Here is an 8,183-nt window from a genome sequence, read left to right as displayed (position 1 = left end):
TTTATTATTCCCATACATAACGGTTAACTTATTTAAGTTCCTTCAGTAGTCTGAAGTGAAATTTTACATCACCAATTTTGCAACTTTCTTCGACACATGGAAGGATTTCAAGCTGCGCCTCCTCTAAGAACTGCTAGGACTGCCACCTACAACTCGTGACAGGTTCTGTACGTATTATTATTCGTTTTGAAATCGTTTCTAATTTTTCTTCTTTTCTTCTTTTTGATCTACAGTTTTAGTGACTTTTAAAGTGCCTTATTGTCATTTATTTCTAACCTAACTCTCCTGTTAAAATGTACCACTCTGAAAATGTGAGACTTACTTAATGACCCAAAATAGAGTCTGTCTTCATGGACATTCTACATGCACTCGAAAATATTTTGACATCATTGGCTGCAGCCCGCCGCAGGTGTCAGGCCGGAGCCGTTCCTGGGTGAACAGCTCCCCCGTTCTCGCCCAGCTCTTTCGTGACTGGGGAGTCCTCGGAAGGCCCGGAGTTATCACTGGCATTATCTCCCACTTTCATTCTGTCACTTTTCATTTTTCTACTTGGAGACTCTGATAACAGCACACATTTGTGTTTAGTATAACTTCCTGATCTTTTTTTTTTTGCCATTATGAATTGCCTTTAAAGTCTACTAATAATCCTTTGTTTGAGGTCCACAGGTACATGTGCTTACACATACACATTTGATTTTTTAAGGCAATTGTTATTTTATCCATTTGTGTTATTTGTTGTTTTATGTTTCAGATACATAAATCTTTGTTTTAATAAGTAAATGATTAATAAGTAAATAATAAGTAAAGTAAAACAAGTAGGATGAAAACATATTTTGCGTTTTCTAACCTTTTTAGAGCAGTTCATTTCTGGTGGTCTTTCTTTTGCTGACTTGAGCCTTCGACCTGAATTTTTTCCCTTGAACATGACCTTCAGCAGGCCACCTTTACCTGCAAGTCCATCTTGCCTGCAGGTAGGATTCTGGGTGGAAAGACGTCATTATTCGGTATTTCTCAAAAATGTTGTTCTATTCTTTCCATCACCACTGTCTTAAGTCCATGATTAGTTGTACACCTTGCCCTCTTAGCCATCCCGGTATTTCCCTTCATCTTTGGTCCTCCGAGTGCTGGATGACGCCCTCAGAGGGCCTCGGGTCAGAGCTGACAGTTTTGAACTTGTCATGCTTCTAGTTTGTTGATTGGATTTATATCTTCATGTTTTCCATTACCCTTGGCAAATATATTATTATTGCTTCCACATTTTTTCTATTTCAATTTATCTTTTGTCCTTCTGGGAATTAAATTACATATTAGATTGTTTAATTTTCCCACAAATACACCTTTTCTATCTTTATATAGCTTTTCTATCTTTAGATTTAGATTAAATGGCTTCTATTCATGTTTTCAAATTTCCTAGTCTTTTTTCTTTTAAGATTTATTTATTTTTATTGACAAGGCAGATTTACAGAGAGAAGAAGAGGCAGAGAGAAAGATCTTCTATCTGCTGGTTCACTCCCTGAGCAGCCGCAAAGGCTGGAGCTGAGCTGATCCAAAGCCAGGAGCCAGGAGCTGCTTCCAAGTCCTCTACATAGGTGCAGGGTCCCAAGGCTTTGGGCAGTCCTGTACTGCTTTCCCCGACCACAAGCAGGGAGCTGGATAGGAAGAAAGCAGCTGGGATATGACCCACTACCAAAATGGAATCCTGATGCATGCAAGGGGAAGACTTTAGGCACAAGGCTACCACACTGGGCCCATTCCCTAGCTTGTATACAGCTCTTGGACTCATCCAGTTTGTTTGTTTGTTTGTTTAGAAAGTCAAAGTTACGGGGGACGGGGGTGTTCTTTCATTTAATTTGCTCCCCAGATGGTTACTACAGTCAGCACTGTAGGGTGGAGCCAGGAGCTGGGAACTTCATTCAAGTAGCAGGTGCTCCAACACTTGGACCATTCTCTGCCACTTTCCCTTGGCCATTAGCAGGGAGCTAGATAGGAAGTGGAGCAGCTGGGACTTGAACTGGTGCCTATACGGGATGCCAGGGCCACAGAAGGCAATCTTACCCTCAATGTCACAATGCTGGCCCTCATCCAGAAATTTCTATTTCAAATATTACACTTTCCAGTTCAAGAATTTGTGTGTGGTTCCTTTTTATAGTTTCTGTTTCTTTGTTGAAATTCTCCTTCTGGCCATTCATTGTATTTTATCCTGTAACCACTTAAATCTATAATCATTGTTTTAAAATTATTTGTAATGGGACCAGCATTGTGGCACAGCAAATAAATTTGCTGCCTGCAATGCTGGCATGCCATATGGGCACTGGTTCTAGTCCCAGTAGTTCTACTTCTGATCCAGCTCCCTGCTAATGTGCCTGGGAAAGCCGCAGAGGATGGCCCAAGCCTCAGGCTCCTGCACCCACGAGAAAGACCTGGATGAGGCCTCTGGCTCCTAGGCTTCAGCCTAATCCACTTTGGTCCTGTGGCTGTCTGGGAAATGAACCAACATCGCAAAATCTGGACTTTGTTTCTCTCTCTCTCTCTTTCTCACCCCTCCCTCCCTTCCCCCCTTTTCTTTCTTTTTTCTTCCTTTCTCCTTTCCTGTCCTCCCTCCCTTGCTTTCTTTCTGTATGTCTTTCTCTCTCTCTCACACACACCCTTCTCCCTCCCTTCTTTCCTTTTCTTTCCTTCGTTCTCTTTCTTTTTCTTTCTGTATTTCTTTCTCCCTCTCTCTCCCTCTCTTTCTCTCTCTCCTACTCTGACTTTCAAACAAACAAATCTTAAAAACAAACAGTTTTTGTAACATATGGTAGGTCAGCTTGGGTTATTAACTGGTCACCTGTTGCTCTCTTTTTACACATGTGGTCATTTTTATTTTACGCGGACACTGTAGAGAACACATCCTACATTCTAGTTTCTGTTTCTTCCAGCAGTTGTAAATTATTGACTTCTTACCTTATACTTCCATAAACTTAGTTCTATTCCTTGATGGAATCTATTTGAGCTTTGTTGTTGGTCTTGATACAAATCCCCTACATCTAATGACTAGCCTTTGTACACAAGTCATGACCTTTCTAGAGTTTGTGTGAAAAACTTGAAAAGTCATCATCAAGCCCCTCCAATTTGTCAGGAATTAAACCGCAATGTACAGAGGACACGAGCTTGATTCTCTGGTTTGTTCTTTGAGTCTCCCAGCTTTGCTACTGGTCTGTTTGGAACCTCCCTTGAACACATGCAGTTCTGACACCATTAAGAATACGAGAGGGGAACCAGGTGCAAAGGTTAACAGCTAAATCTTCGCCTTCCGCGTGCCGGGATCTCACACACACCTCTGCAGGATTTTTTATTTTTCAGTTTTCAATTTGTAGCCACTGTGATTGGCCCAAATCCCTTTCTCTGATCCCTTAGTCCAAGAGCTTTGTGAATTCCTCCTTGAGCGGCTGTCCTGTACCAAGTGAACCATGTATTACCTTCCGGACAAATCCATAAGCACCTCAATTTTATCAAGCGCAGTTTCTTACTAAGAGGATCCCATTCAGTCAATTCCTACCTGCTGTGGTGTCTCTCCACTGTTTAAGTTTCTATCTTTTAACATTTGGCTGGATTCTCTGATTGTCATCAGTCTGGTACCAGTTACTTTAGCATGATCAGAACCAGAACATATGCAACAACATTTCCGATCAATATCCCCTAAACAGGAAATCTCTGCCTGCAGCAGAGAGGACCACGGTTGGGATTCGGAGAGGAGCCTTCATGCCTGCATCCCAGGCTGCTACTTCCAGAATTCCACTGCTTTACTGAAAGGTCAATGTTCCAAAGGGAGAGGAACAAGCCTTGCCATCTCTGAGACGATCCCAAACTCAACGCCATGTCCACTTCTGTTTCACTTTGTGTTTATAATGTGGAGAGGCTTGCAACTTCAGCCTGCTAAACTCTTCAGCTATCAAAATGTGAGTGTACAAAACATGTGCCTTGTCCCCCACCCCCAAATCTTCCAAATAATTCCTTGACAATTACCCTGTGTCGTGCTATTTATATGTAAATGTGAGAAGACTCTGTTTTAACCCACTTTGATGTTTACACTGGACAGGTTAAGGGAGGGAGAGACGGCCAGAAGAATCTGGTGAGCTGGGAAACGTGGGGGTGTCTATTTTGTAGGATGTGGTTTAGTCATTCCTAGTTGGAACGGGCCATACCACAGGGGTTCCGGGTGGGTGCCATGCCACACAGGGAACAATGGTCGCCTGCCCCGGGAGTGAGGCAGAGAGCTGACAAATTCAGTGTGTATTGTACTGCTTCACCAACACGGCTTCTGCAGGGCCTGCCCTCTCTGCTGGGTCACTGACCTTTATAAGTGCACAGTCATGGCCACCGCCTGACAGGCATGAAAAGAAGACGGACAATGGGCGAGAAGGAGACACGCACAGAGGGGGAGAATGCACTCATTGAGGGGATTTGCTGCTCAGAGATGTCATGTCCCACGTCCAAGCGCAGAATGCATGTGGCAGTGCTGAAATCATGCATGGGCTGAATAAGCACACGGAACGATTCCCAACATGCAAACCGAAACGCAGCCCTGAGAACTGTGATCAGCTTAGTGGTAGCATGGAACAATCATGGAAGCTTCTTTGTAATAAAATTTGGCACTGACTCTTAAAACCTTTAGATCATTAAAGTTGTTTGGAATGTCATATAGCTTGATTTCAGACTCTGCAGACAGTTATATAGTTGCTTTTCAATTAGCGAATTGGAATTTGGGTTGAGTTTGTCCCAAAGTAACCAAGTAACATTTCGCCTTTTGCTCCAAACCATCAGGCTCTCACTTCTCCAACGGTGTACCCAGCAGGCACTGTTAGCACAGCGGCCCGTTTCCCTGAGGGTTAAGATTTCTGTTTTCATTACTATTTGTATCCTCAGAGGATTTATGGAGCTTCTTTTGAAAAAGAGATATTTTGAGCAGCGACTAAAAGTGGCTCAGCCATTTTGGACTCTGTGCTATTACTTCTGCGCCATTCTGGTTCTCCACTGATGAGATATAACCTCATGGCACCTTACCTGAGAATTTCTGCCGTTCTCTTACGGCCCTTACCCATAATCCCCACCGAGTTACCAATCACCTGTGACAATCACCTGCGGTAATCTCAGCCGTCAATCCCTTGGGGGTCAGCCCACGGCCCCTCTCAACCAATTCCCTCCGCTCCCCACACCTTCCAGCTCACCTGGGTTGTATACAATGAGTCGCCACGTGTGTCCTTTCCTTTTCTTTGCTCTCCCCTGCCCTCCTCCATCTTGCCCCCTTCCCCTGCCCTGGCAGTCCCCATCCTGCCACCATGACAGGAGACATTTCCCTTCTTGTTCTCCCCTTCCCCCCCGACTCCCATTCCTACCCTGTTGGAACAAAGGATCCCCCACGCACTTCACTGCATCTGGCATCATTTTGCTTTGCAGTAAACTTAGAGTGAAAGGGGGACTTTGCTGCAGGAGTTAGCTGCACGTACGAACTTTATGTGTGCATGAAAAAAAAAGGATATATTATTTATTCAAAAGGCAGAGCAACATAGAGAGAAAGAGAGAGAGAATGAACTACCTAACAATTTACTCTTCGAGTGATTTTAATAGCTGGGGCTGAGCCGGGCTGACACGAGGAGTCAGGAACTCCATCCATGTCCTCCAAGTGGATGACAGGAAGCCAAGAAGTTTAACCATCCCCTGCTGCTCTCCCAGGCACACCAGCAGGAAGCTGGATCTAAAGTGGAGCAGCCAGGACTATGGTTGGCACTCTGACATAGCTGGCCCAAACACAGTATTCATAGAAAACTAATATCTTACTGATATAACTAGCAAGCCCCTCACATCCTGAGAGTCCCCAGCTGAAATGAGAACACTGTCTGGGATGGCACGTGTGCCAGCATTGGCACCGAGCGGTATGGTCCCATTGGATTTGTCCGCATTTCATGGCCCCACCCTCGTCTGCTCACTCAACCACAAGGACATGTTAAAATGGCATTTCACCTGGCATTCCACCACAACGTGCCTGTCAGTTCCTCTTACTTCTGCTTATCAGTAATTCAAGAAAGATATCCTAATTTTAACATTCATCAAACCCAAACATTATTCCTTGTGTAGATGCAAAGTAAGGATAGCCATATGATGCATTTCAAAAGCAAATAAAAGCGGCTTCTATTCTGGATCCTTGAGAAGGAACGCTTCCCACACTTCCTCCTACCTCCTCTGTATGTGGTTCTGGCTTCCCCACTTGGCAACAGTGAAGAAGCTATGCACACTTACTTTCTCAGCAAAGGAATAAAGTCCTGAAGAGGGTAACCTTGAAGTTCACTGCATGACATTGAGGATCAGCTGTCCTTACCTGCTCAGATGACCGAGCGCCTCCATGAGGGAAGAGCAGCACCCGGGCAGGCGTTGAGGCGACAGTGCAGGCATCTTCCAGGAGAGGGTGGCCCTTCCACAGCGTCCCTAAGCCTTCAAAGTTGGAACAGCAACGCTGGGACTGCTGGAGAACCTGGAGGAGCAATGATTACGTTTAAGAAACCGCACTGAGCCTGGCCCATCCCATCACCCTCCGCAGAACACCTGGCTCTTTCTCTTTTCGGTGCATGTTAGATCTCCCTGCGCTGTTGTCAAGCCTCTTCTCTCTGAAGAAGAGGGAACCGCACTTTGCGTTGATGGAGTTGACTGGGGGACAGGATTCAGAGGGAAGGGAAAGGGTCACTCCAGTGGCCCCCTCAGGAGGTGCTTCCTGCGCGAGGTGGGACTGCAGTTCTATCCCTCTGTCCCAGACCACACCAGCATCAAGCTGTTCCCATAGCCAACATTCCACGAGTGCAGTTGCGAGGAGGAATCTGTTCAGCCATGCTATGGATTCATATTTCTCTGTTCTCCCAAGAAGGTGGGGGCGTCCGGGTAAGGGAGCCAGCCTCTGTTTCCCACAGTGTGCACAGCTACATAAATACCCTCTCACAGTCAACGTAGAGGTAACTTTTTTTTTAATGGATTAAAAAAAAAAAAAAGCAGCGTTCTGAGAGTCCGTCAGTGTTCCTGCCTGCCCATTCAGAGCTGGGGCTTTTGTCTCTCTCAGTGGGAGCTGCCATTTTAATGGGGCCTCCAGCGGGGCCTGGTTTGAAGATGTGAAGTAGGCCTGGAAGATTCGCAGAATTTTTTTTTTTAGTTTAGATTTTGGTTAATTTAACCACACTGGCTTTCAGATGAACTGAAATGCAAAAGGAAACTCAGGGCCCAAGTTCCTGGAGAGGCTTCCACCGGGTAACTCCAGCCTTTCCTGCAGGGGAAGGTCCCTGGGACTTACTCTCTGTCTCCTGTGAAAACCCAACCTTGGCAGTTTTAACAGTCTTTGCCCTCGCCCTCCCCCATCTATTTGCAAGGATGAAAATCCCGAGAAGAATTGGTCCCTAGAAATATGTGCCCACGCATGCACGGATGCAAACACGGGCTCGCAGATGTTGGATGGGATCCTGTTAGCCAGTCCAAGGCAGAGGCCAAGACAGGAGGGGGTGGCTCTGGGGGAATCTTGGGGTTTCCCTTCTGCCCGAGTTACCAACGCCAAGGTCTTGGCGGTTGCCTCCCTCACCACACCACGCCCCACTCCACCTCACCTCCCCCGCCTCTGCCCCCAGCGCCTTGGCAGTGCCCATGCCTCCCGACGGGACTCCAAGCCCCCTTCCCCCAGCATATTTTTCAAATAAAACTGTTGCTGTCAGTAATGAGGCCGGAGCCAGCGGAGCCCAACCGACCCGTGGACCCGGGCGCCCCTGCAGCCACACACTGGCAGTGCTCAGCAGCTGCGCGCCCAGATGCCAACCGCTGGAATGCGTTTCATGTTCCCGCGCCTGGGCCTGGGCGGCCTGGGGCACGCGGGGGGCGGCTGCTGGGGGCCCATATGGGATCACCTTACACAGGGCGCCTTTCACCCTTCCAGGAGCACCGGGCTCCAGGCTTAAAGGTGTGCCTTGACTGCTTACAATAAAGGGCTCATTCCTCGCAGTAGGCCGTGAATGAATGAATGAGTTCTTTAAAACAGAGAATATAAAAACAGATGCCTTCTGGAAAAGGGGGGGAAAAAGAGAGGGCGGCCGCTCTCGGAATGAGCAGTGTTGTTATAACGCACAGAAGGGGCGTCTTCTGAGTGCTCTAGGCTTGGATCCTTCCATGAGCCGAAA

This window comes from Ochotona curzoniae, unplaced genomic scaffold, assembly GCF_017591425.1.
Source record: "Ochotona curzoniae isolate NIBS_2020 unplaced genomic scaffold, NIBS_Ocur_1.0 scaffold_3835, whole genome shotgun sequence".
NCBI lineage: Eukaryota > Metazoa > Chordata > Mammalia > Lagomorpha > Ochotonidae > Ochotona > Ochotona curzoniae.
This window is presented reverse-complemented; position numbering follows the sequence as displayed.